Source organism: Ranitomeya variabilis, chromosome 4 (assembly GCF_051348905.1).
Source record: "Ranitomeya variabilis isolate aRanVar5 chromosome 4, aRanVar5.hap1, whole genome shotgun sequence".
NCBI lineage: Eukaryota > Metazoa > Chordata > Amphibia > Anura > Dendrobatidae > Ranitomeya > Ranitomeya variabilis.
In genome coordinates, this window is record NC_135235.1 from 555,807,078 (window position 1) to 555,815,505 (window position 8,428).

At 39.3% G+C, this 8,428-nt stretch overlaps 1 long non-coding RNA gene across 1 annotated transcript in view; it reads left to right on the forward strand.

The window, feature by feature from the left end:
- LOC143769158 (uncharacterized) overlaps nucleotides 1-7,475 on the forward strand; it is a 217,830-nt gene extending 210,355 nt beyond the window's left edge. Inside the window, exon 3 of the long non-coding RNA XR_013214235.1 lies at nucleotides 6,545-7,475. This is a non-coding gene — a long non-coding RNA (uncharacterized LOC143769158). The remainder of the gene's footprint in view (nucleotides 1-6,544) is intronic.
- The last annotated feature ends 953 nt before the right edge of the window (nucleotides 7,476-8,428 follow it).

Sequence of the window (8,428 nt, forward strand, 5' to 3'; positions counted from 1 at the left end):
TATTTTAGCTGTGTGTTTAGTCTTGTTGGAAGATGAACCTTCGGCGATGTCTGAGGTCCAGAGCACTCTGGAAGAAATTTTAATCCAGGATATCTCTGTACTTGGCCGCATTCATGTTCCCTTCAATGATAAGCAGTCACCCTGTTCTTGCAGCTGAAAAACACCTTCATAGCATGATGCTGCCACCACATGTTTCACTGTTGGGATTGTATTGGGCAGGTGATGAGCAATGCCTGGCTTTCTCTACACATACTGCTTAGAATTATAACCAAAAAGGTCTATCTTCGTCTCATCAGACCAGAGAATCTTATTTCTCATAGTCTGGGAGTCCTTCATGTGTTTGTTTTAGCAAACTCTATGCAGACTTTCATATGTCTAATACTGAGGAAAGGCTTCCGTCGGGCAACTCTGCCATAAAGGCCCGACTGGTGGAGGGCTGCAGTGATAGTTGACTTTGAGGAACTTTGTCCCATTTCCCTAATGCATCTCTGGAGCTCAGCCACAGTGATCTTGGCGTTCTTCTTTACCTCTCTCACCAAGGCTCTTCTCCCATGATTGCTCAGTTTGGCTGGACAGCCAGGTCTAGAAAGACTTCTGGTGGTCCCAAACTTCTTCCATATAAGGATTATGGAGGCGACTGTGTTCTTAGGAACCTTGAGTACTGCAGAAATTTTTTTGCAACCTTGGCCAAATCTGTGCCTTTTGACACAATTCTGTCTCTGAGCTCCTTGGCCAGTTCCTTTGACCTCACGATTCTCATTTGGTCTGACATGCACTGTGAGCTGTGAGGTCTTATATAGACAGGTGTGTGCCTTTCCAAGTCAAGTCCTTTCACTTTAATTAAACACAGCTGAACTCCAATGAAGGATTAGAACCATCTCAAGGAGGATCACAAGGAAATGGACAGCATGTGACTTAAATATGAATGTCTGAGCAAAGGGTCTGAATACTTATGACCATGTGATATTTCAGTTTTTCTTTTTTTATTAAATTTGCAAAAATTTCTACATTTCTGCTTTTTCTGTCAACTAGCTCAGAGACAACTGAAAACCAGAAACAGTGGGCAGAGGGGAAACTGGTGAAAAGTTCATGTAATGGCCAGAAATGGAATTATACCTCAAGTTCTCACATGGCAGCTTGTAATAAAAAGTTACCTGAAAGTGCAGGTACATGATCAAAGGTTTCATGAAATCAGATGGAATGCATAGAACTGCTAACAAAGTGAGTAGATGGTATTGTGTAGGGAAAGGATTAAAGCTTTACTTTACTGTCACTTTTGTGATTAGGGGAAGGGAGGTCCAAGCAGGCAAAGATGATGGCTGCATAGAAAATCTCTTTTAATACTTCAGTGGAAATAAAAACTTGCAGGAAAGGGAAAAGTGCAGATAGGGTCTTATCTCACAATTTACAAGTATCGTATTAGCAAAGAGCTGCTCACCTGATTGTAGTGTAATGAAAGCGTGTATATGCCAGCTACTGCAGATCCACGGGTTAACACGTGACCATAACAGGAATGATTTGTGGATTATGTCCGCCCTGCTAACCAATTCGAAGCAAGACGCAGTGAAGGAATTATGGTGGTCTATTCAAATATCATATGGTGATACCATCGGTGAGTGACGGAACTGGGCAATAAGCACCATTCCCCTTGCAAGTTTCCTGCCATGTTCTGGAGTGCTGTTCATCCCTTAGCAGCGCCATTCATGTCACAAGTTCTTTGCATATTCAAGTAGCGCTGTCCCATTCCGGTTATGTGAATAGCCCCACCAGGTCCGGCTGGCATTTCCGTCACCAGACCACATACAGACGCTTTTATTCCCATAATTTCATATGACACACAGTTTTCTCCAATAAGGATATTCTGATGACGGTCCTATGACGGACCAAAAACATTTAATTTATTTGGTCTGGATGTACAAAAAAGAAGGAATCAATTTTTTTCAAATATTGAGTGCCAAGTATTTTTTTTGCCTTACTGTAGTTTATCAGAATCAGAAGTATTAAGGCAAATCCTCTGTACAATGCCATAATCTCTCACAATACGTTTACATTGGCCGGTAGCTTTGGTTGAACTGGATACTTCTCCTGGGCAAGGGCACTTTTTTCCGAGACCTTATATGTCACTCAGACGTCTTTCTTTCCTTCGTCTGGAAATTGCAGAACATTGGCTATTAAGTATAGTTTGTTCTAAGCACTCTCACTAATGAACTTAGCATACAGGTTGATTGAAGGTGAGGGGTCATTACGCTGTCCGCTGCACCCCATCCATCCATTCATTCATAACATCTGCCAGCAGCTATTACCACTCTAAATCAGCCATTCCATTACCCTGCTAAATCAGCTTTTTCATTCTAGCTTTTAGCTCCTCTAAAGTTTCCCAGCGGCTCAGAGATTTACCATCAAATCTGTTTGTGTGACCCTCCCGGGATGCTGACAAGAAATGGATAAAACTCAGATGGAGACTGTAGACTTTTTTCAACTTTACATGGAAATGGAATCAAATAAAATCCCGTCGTCAATAAATACCTTTTAATGCTTCCAATTTACCGTTCTCTCACTCATACCAGACAAATAATGGGAATCGTGAGGTAATTAACTTTTATTCACGATTCATTCGGACGATTTGCAAAATCTGATCCCCCAGCTGAAATGCTGGCAGAGTATAAGGACTTGATCTTCACTTTTTAATGTTTATAATTGCATTACTGTAGCTTGGAGAAAAGAATATAAAATGAACAAATGAAATAAATACTTATACGCTAATGGATTATTTTAAGCATCGGAATTAAGGGTATCACAAAATTACGAGAACAAGAGGCTACACACTGACACTGGGGGAAGCCGGGTTGAGTGTTGAAGCACTGCCCTGCAGGATTTACTGGTGAACATGTGAAAGGTTTTCGCAGCCGAGTTTCTAATCTGAAAAATGTCTTAATGGGAACCTGATAGCAAATTAATATTTCCAGAACCATTGGCAGAATGAGTCAGACATTGGCTGCATTGTTGCTTCAGTGCACTGTGAAACGCTGATGCATTTCAGTAAAAAACAGCTTGAAAAAAAATTGATGGTGACCATGCATTTTGGATGACTAATCCAAAATGCTGGTCCCCGCAGGATTCTACCAGCCCCATTCTCCTACACTGTCAGGTTCCCTTTAAGCTATGTTTTACTACGTTTTATCCTTTCTTGATGGTCAAAGCAATGTATTCGTGTATTCAATAATGCCACAATTAATCTAAGCGAACAGCAAATGAGCATTCTTTTTATTGTTTGTTAGTATATCATTTACTGTAGGGTTGCCATGTTTTTCAATGAGTTAAACATACCTTACATTGCCCCCTGATCCCCATTTCTGACCTTGACCTGTATTTAGAATATCTTTCTACATGATTATTCTGTTCCTGACTCTGACTTCTTCGTACTGATGCTGCATTTCAGACCACTGTCTGCCAGCTCACTCCATCGGCCAGCAGCCACTTCATGTTCCCAAACCAGGGTCCCCATTTAAGTTTACGTTCTTTTACAGAGGTTAACAGGTGAAGGCCAGGGCACCCCCTTGGATCTCTTAGATGGAGTGGCTAATCCAAAGCTTGTTCGTGGAAATCCTATTAAAAGCTGTAAGGCTTCCACTGACAATGCTCGATATTGGTCAATCACAAAGCTAAAGTTTAACCCCCACTGATCAATCAAAATACTGTTCTGAAGCCCCCCAAATTCTTCATGAGCTCTCTACGGTTTGAATAGTCTATGGGTCCGTAGACAGCTCTGTGAGACTGAATATACAGACTCATAGACTTACTGTTGAGCTTCAAATCAACATGTATCCCACTAGAGCAAAGGGCACTTCACAATTATGAAACAACTAATCCCACAAACCCATATACTGAATGTGGGAAGAAGAAGAGATCCCAACAACAATAAAATCAATTTTTATTAATACACTATTAAAAACATATGCACAAAAATAAAAAAAAGCAAAATGCCGTAGGGGACACTACAAGACACCAAGAAAAATGTAAGTGTATATAAGGGGATATAGAATTGCCATAAACAAAGTAGGTAAGTAATCAGCTTACATGACATATAAAGCACTTCATCCATATAACCTATCAAAATGTGATGTGCCTAGCAAAAATGCAATAGCAACATATAATTGGTATAAATATGGTAACAACAAGAAACCTGGAGAATCTCAAATTAATACTAATGCATCAATAAGATGTCACATTAATAACTCATAATCAGATCACTATATCACAGAGCACGGTAACTCCTGGGCATATGTGATGCATGAATTCAGTATCTTCATATACTGTAGAAAAGTCTCCTTGTAAACTTATAATATCAAGTAATCCAACATGCTACACGGTACAAAGCGAAAACCTCCAATCCCAATATATAATTGATGCATGGTAAAAAATAAAAGAATAAATAAAAAATGTGTAAACAGCTCTGAGCACACAGCTCATACAAAAGTTGTGGATTGCACAGTTGTATTTTGACTGATTTGGTGGAGGTCTCATCAGCACTATGCGGCACCTGTCATATATAAAAACTTGTATACAATTTCTTACACTTTTAGTTATCTTTATCTTCTTAAGTGAGAGAATTTTCTGTGAAAAGTTACCAGTTGGGTACTTGTGAGACATGATAACTCTTGCTACATCTGTAGATGCACAGATTCAAATACTGATTGACTTAGTACAAGCTTAGTACAAACCCCTATGTTACTTCTTTCCCCCACGTGGATGTACAATGTCATAGATTGTGTACCAAATATCCCCTACATTTGCAATAGTAGTAATAATAATAATCATCCTCCGATACAAAGCTTTCATGATTATACAAAGCAAATAAAAATGTTAATGCTTCAAGAATGAGCAATAATTACAATGGAACATAACATCTAAAGCTCAGCACAGCTTGTGTCTAAATAAGAAAATTCTTAAGCCGAAAGCTGATTCCTGTTCCTTAGGGCCTAAATGAAGGCACTTAGAAATCTGATTATAAGGGGATAAATCATGCAGAATTCATGGGCATGAAGAAAATTGGCTACTAAGAATGGCAAGATATGCACAAACCAAGGAAAAAGGGCTTTGACATTTGATAATAAGCTCTCTGGCTATATATAGGATATTGGAGTAGGGCCCACTTGATTGCATGTTGTGCATATAACAAGTCACAGGGCACCCCGCTCTACTAATTATACCGCCTGCATTGAACTATAATGAACGGTCGGGATGCTGGCCTCTGTTTAATATAGGAATTACATACTGTGCATTGGGGGACACAAGATTTAAACTTAATTATCAACCTTAATCCCTGTGTGGGGGACAAGTCCTGTGCCGAAACATAAGTAATTAGAACACTAGCAATATATTAACCTGCCGATGCATCATTTTTAACGAGGCCGAGCAATGATGCTTCGAGTTATTAAAATGACAACTTTTATTTTGAAGCATATATAGGTTAAAGGGAATGTGTCATCAGAAAATTTCCTGCTGTTTAAAATAGGATTTTATGTTAAATGTATTATTTACAAAAAAAAATTGTAACGTTTTTTTTTTTATTTTTTACTTTTTCAGATCACTATCTGTATATATATATATATAAAAAAAAATAGAAATCTTGCACTGGCCACTAGGTCTACAGCCATGGCCGAAAATGTTGGCACCCTTGAAATTGTTCCAGAAAATTAAGTATGGCCAAATTGTGCCAAATTAGATATTTTCCCTCCCCGGTGTTATGTGACTCATTAGTATTTCAAGGTTTCTGGTGTGAATGGGGAGCAGGTGAGTAAAATTTGATGTTATCACTCTCACACTTTTTCATACTAGTCACTGGAAGTTCAACACGGCACCTCATGGCAAAGGGCTCTCTGAAGATCTGAAAAAGAATTGTTGCTCTATAAAAATATGGCCTAGGCTATAAGAAGATTGCCAAAACTCCGAAACTGAGCTGCAACATGGTGGCCAAGACCATATAGCGGTTTTACAAGACTAGTTCCACTCAGAAGTGGCCTCCCCATGGTGGACCAAAGAAGTTGAGTGCACCGGCTCAGCGTCATATCCAGAGGTTGTCTTTTCAAAGTAGATGTATGAGTGCTGCCAGAATTGCTGCAGAGGTTAAAGAGGTGGGGGGATCAGGCTGTCAGTGGTTAACCCATATGCCACACACTACATCAAATTGGTCTGCATTGTTGTCGTCCCAGAAATAAGCCTCTTCTAAAGATGATACACAAGAAAGCGCAAAACAGTTTGCTGAAGACAAGCACACTAAGGAGATGGCTTACTGGAACCATGTCCTGTGGTCTCATGAGATGGTGTCAAGCATGTGTGGCAGCAACCAAGTGAGGAGAAGAAAGACAAGTGTTTCTTGCCTACAGTCAAACATTGAGGGAACCGTGAATGTCAACATGTACTGTGACATACTGAAGCAGAGCATGATCCCCTCTCTTCAGAAACTAGGCCACAGGGCAATATTTCAACATAATGTCCTCAAACATACCTCCAAGACGACCACTGCTTTGCTAAAGAAACTGAGGGTAAAGGTGCTAGACTGGACAAGCAAGTCACAAGATATAAACCCTTTTGAGCATCTGCTCTAATGTGCTCCAGATCCGTGATGTCATCATTGAGGAGTGGAAGAGGATTACAGTGACAACCTATAATGTTCTAGTGAACTCTATGCCCAAGAGAGCTAAGGTAGTGCTTAAAAATAATGATGGCCACAAAAAATTAAACAGAAACTGGGAATGAAAAAAGCGCAATAGGGTCTTAAAGGGAACCTGTCACCCCCAAAATTGAAGGTGAGCTAAGCCCAACGACATCAGGGGCTTATCTACAGCATTTAAAGATGACCTGCAAAGAGGAGTGGATCAAAATTCCTCCTGACATGTGCGCAAACCTCATCATCAACTATACAAAAAACGTCTGACTAACATCTGCAAGAGAAAAAATGAGCAAAAACCCTTCTGTAACTAAGTAAAAAGCAAAAAGTGCATCTAAATTGCTCAGAGTTTTTAGTAATACTGTTTTTGATCAAAAATAGCATAAAAGCCATCCCACCATGACAAGGTAATTCTGATCGGGACAGTCCCACACTAATATTAAAAACCTTACCATGTGTCAATGTTGACTTCAGTGTGAATAAGGGCAGACAAAAAGGACTGGGCCCAATCAGTGGAACACCAGTCTGGGGGAGCCTTATATACAATCTCCAACTCAGAAAAAGAGAGGCCACACCCGGCTTGCACAGAATGCAATAATACAAAGAAAAAGCACAAAAATTGAGCTTGACTTAAGTTGGTACATATGCAGCACAGAAACGCATGTTCACATTGGCCATAAAACATATAAAACCTACAAGAGAAAAAAATGAGCAAAAACCCTGCTGTAACTAAGTAAAAAGCAAAACATGCATCTAAATAACACAGTGTTTTTAGTAATACTGTTTTTGATCAAAAATAGCATAAAAGTCATCCCACCACGACAAGGTAATTCTGATCAGGACAGTCCCACACTAATATTAAAAAGCTTACTATGTGTCAATGTTGACTTCAGTGTGAATAAGGGCAGACAAAAAGGACTGGGCCCAATCAGTGGAACACCAGTCTGGGGGAGCCTTATATACAATCTCCAGCTCAGAAAAAGGGAGGCCACACCCCGGCTTGCATAGAATGCAATAATACAAAGAAAAAGCACAAAAATTGAGCTTGACTTAAGTTGGTACATATGCAGCACATAAACGCATGTTCACATTGGCAATAAAACATATAAAACCTACAAGAGAAAAAAATGAGCAAAAACCCTGCTGTAACTAAGTAAAAAGCAAAACGTGCATCTAAATAACACAGTGTTTTTAGTAATACTGTTTTTGATCAAAAATAGCATAAAAGTCATCCCACTACAACAAGGTAATTCTGATCGGGACAGTCCCACACTAATATTAATAACCTTATCATGTGTGAATGTTGACTTCAGTGTGAATAAGGGCAGACAAAAAGGACTGGGCCCAACCAGTGGAACAGTTTATTGGAAAAAACATTTTTTAAGTTAAAATGCAAATTGCAAAAGAAATTATACAAAATTATAAGACCGCGGTACGGTCGAAACGCGTTGCTTTACCCACTGGGGTCATGGTGATGTATTAGGAGCACTTTTTGTATAATTTCTTTTGCAATTTGCATTTTAACTTAAAAATTTTTTTTTTACAATAAACTGTTTATATTTTATTGAGCTGGAACATTGCATTTTTTCTATCTTCCAAAGTCTTGTCAGGATCTGGTTCCGTGCTCTCTACAAAAACTGTGAGCTGGCTTTGTTTTTTCTTTCACGTTGCCAACCAGTGGAACACCAGTCTGGGGGAGCCTTATATACATATATATATGTATCTCCAACTCAGAAAAAGGGAGGCCACACCCCGGCT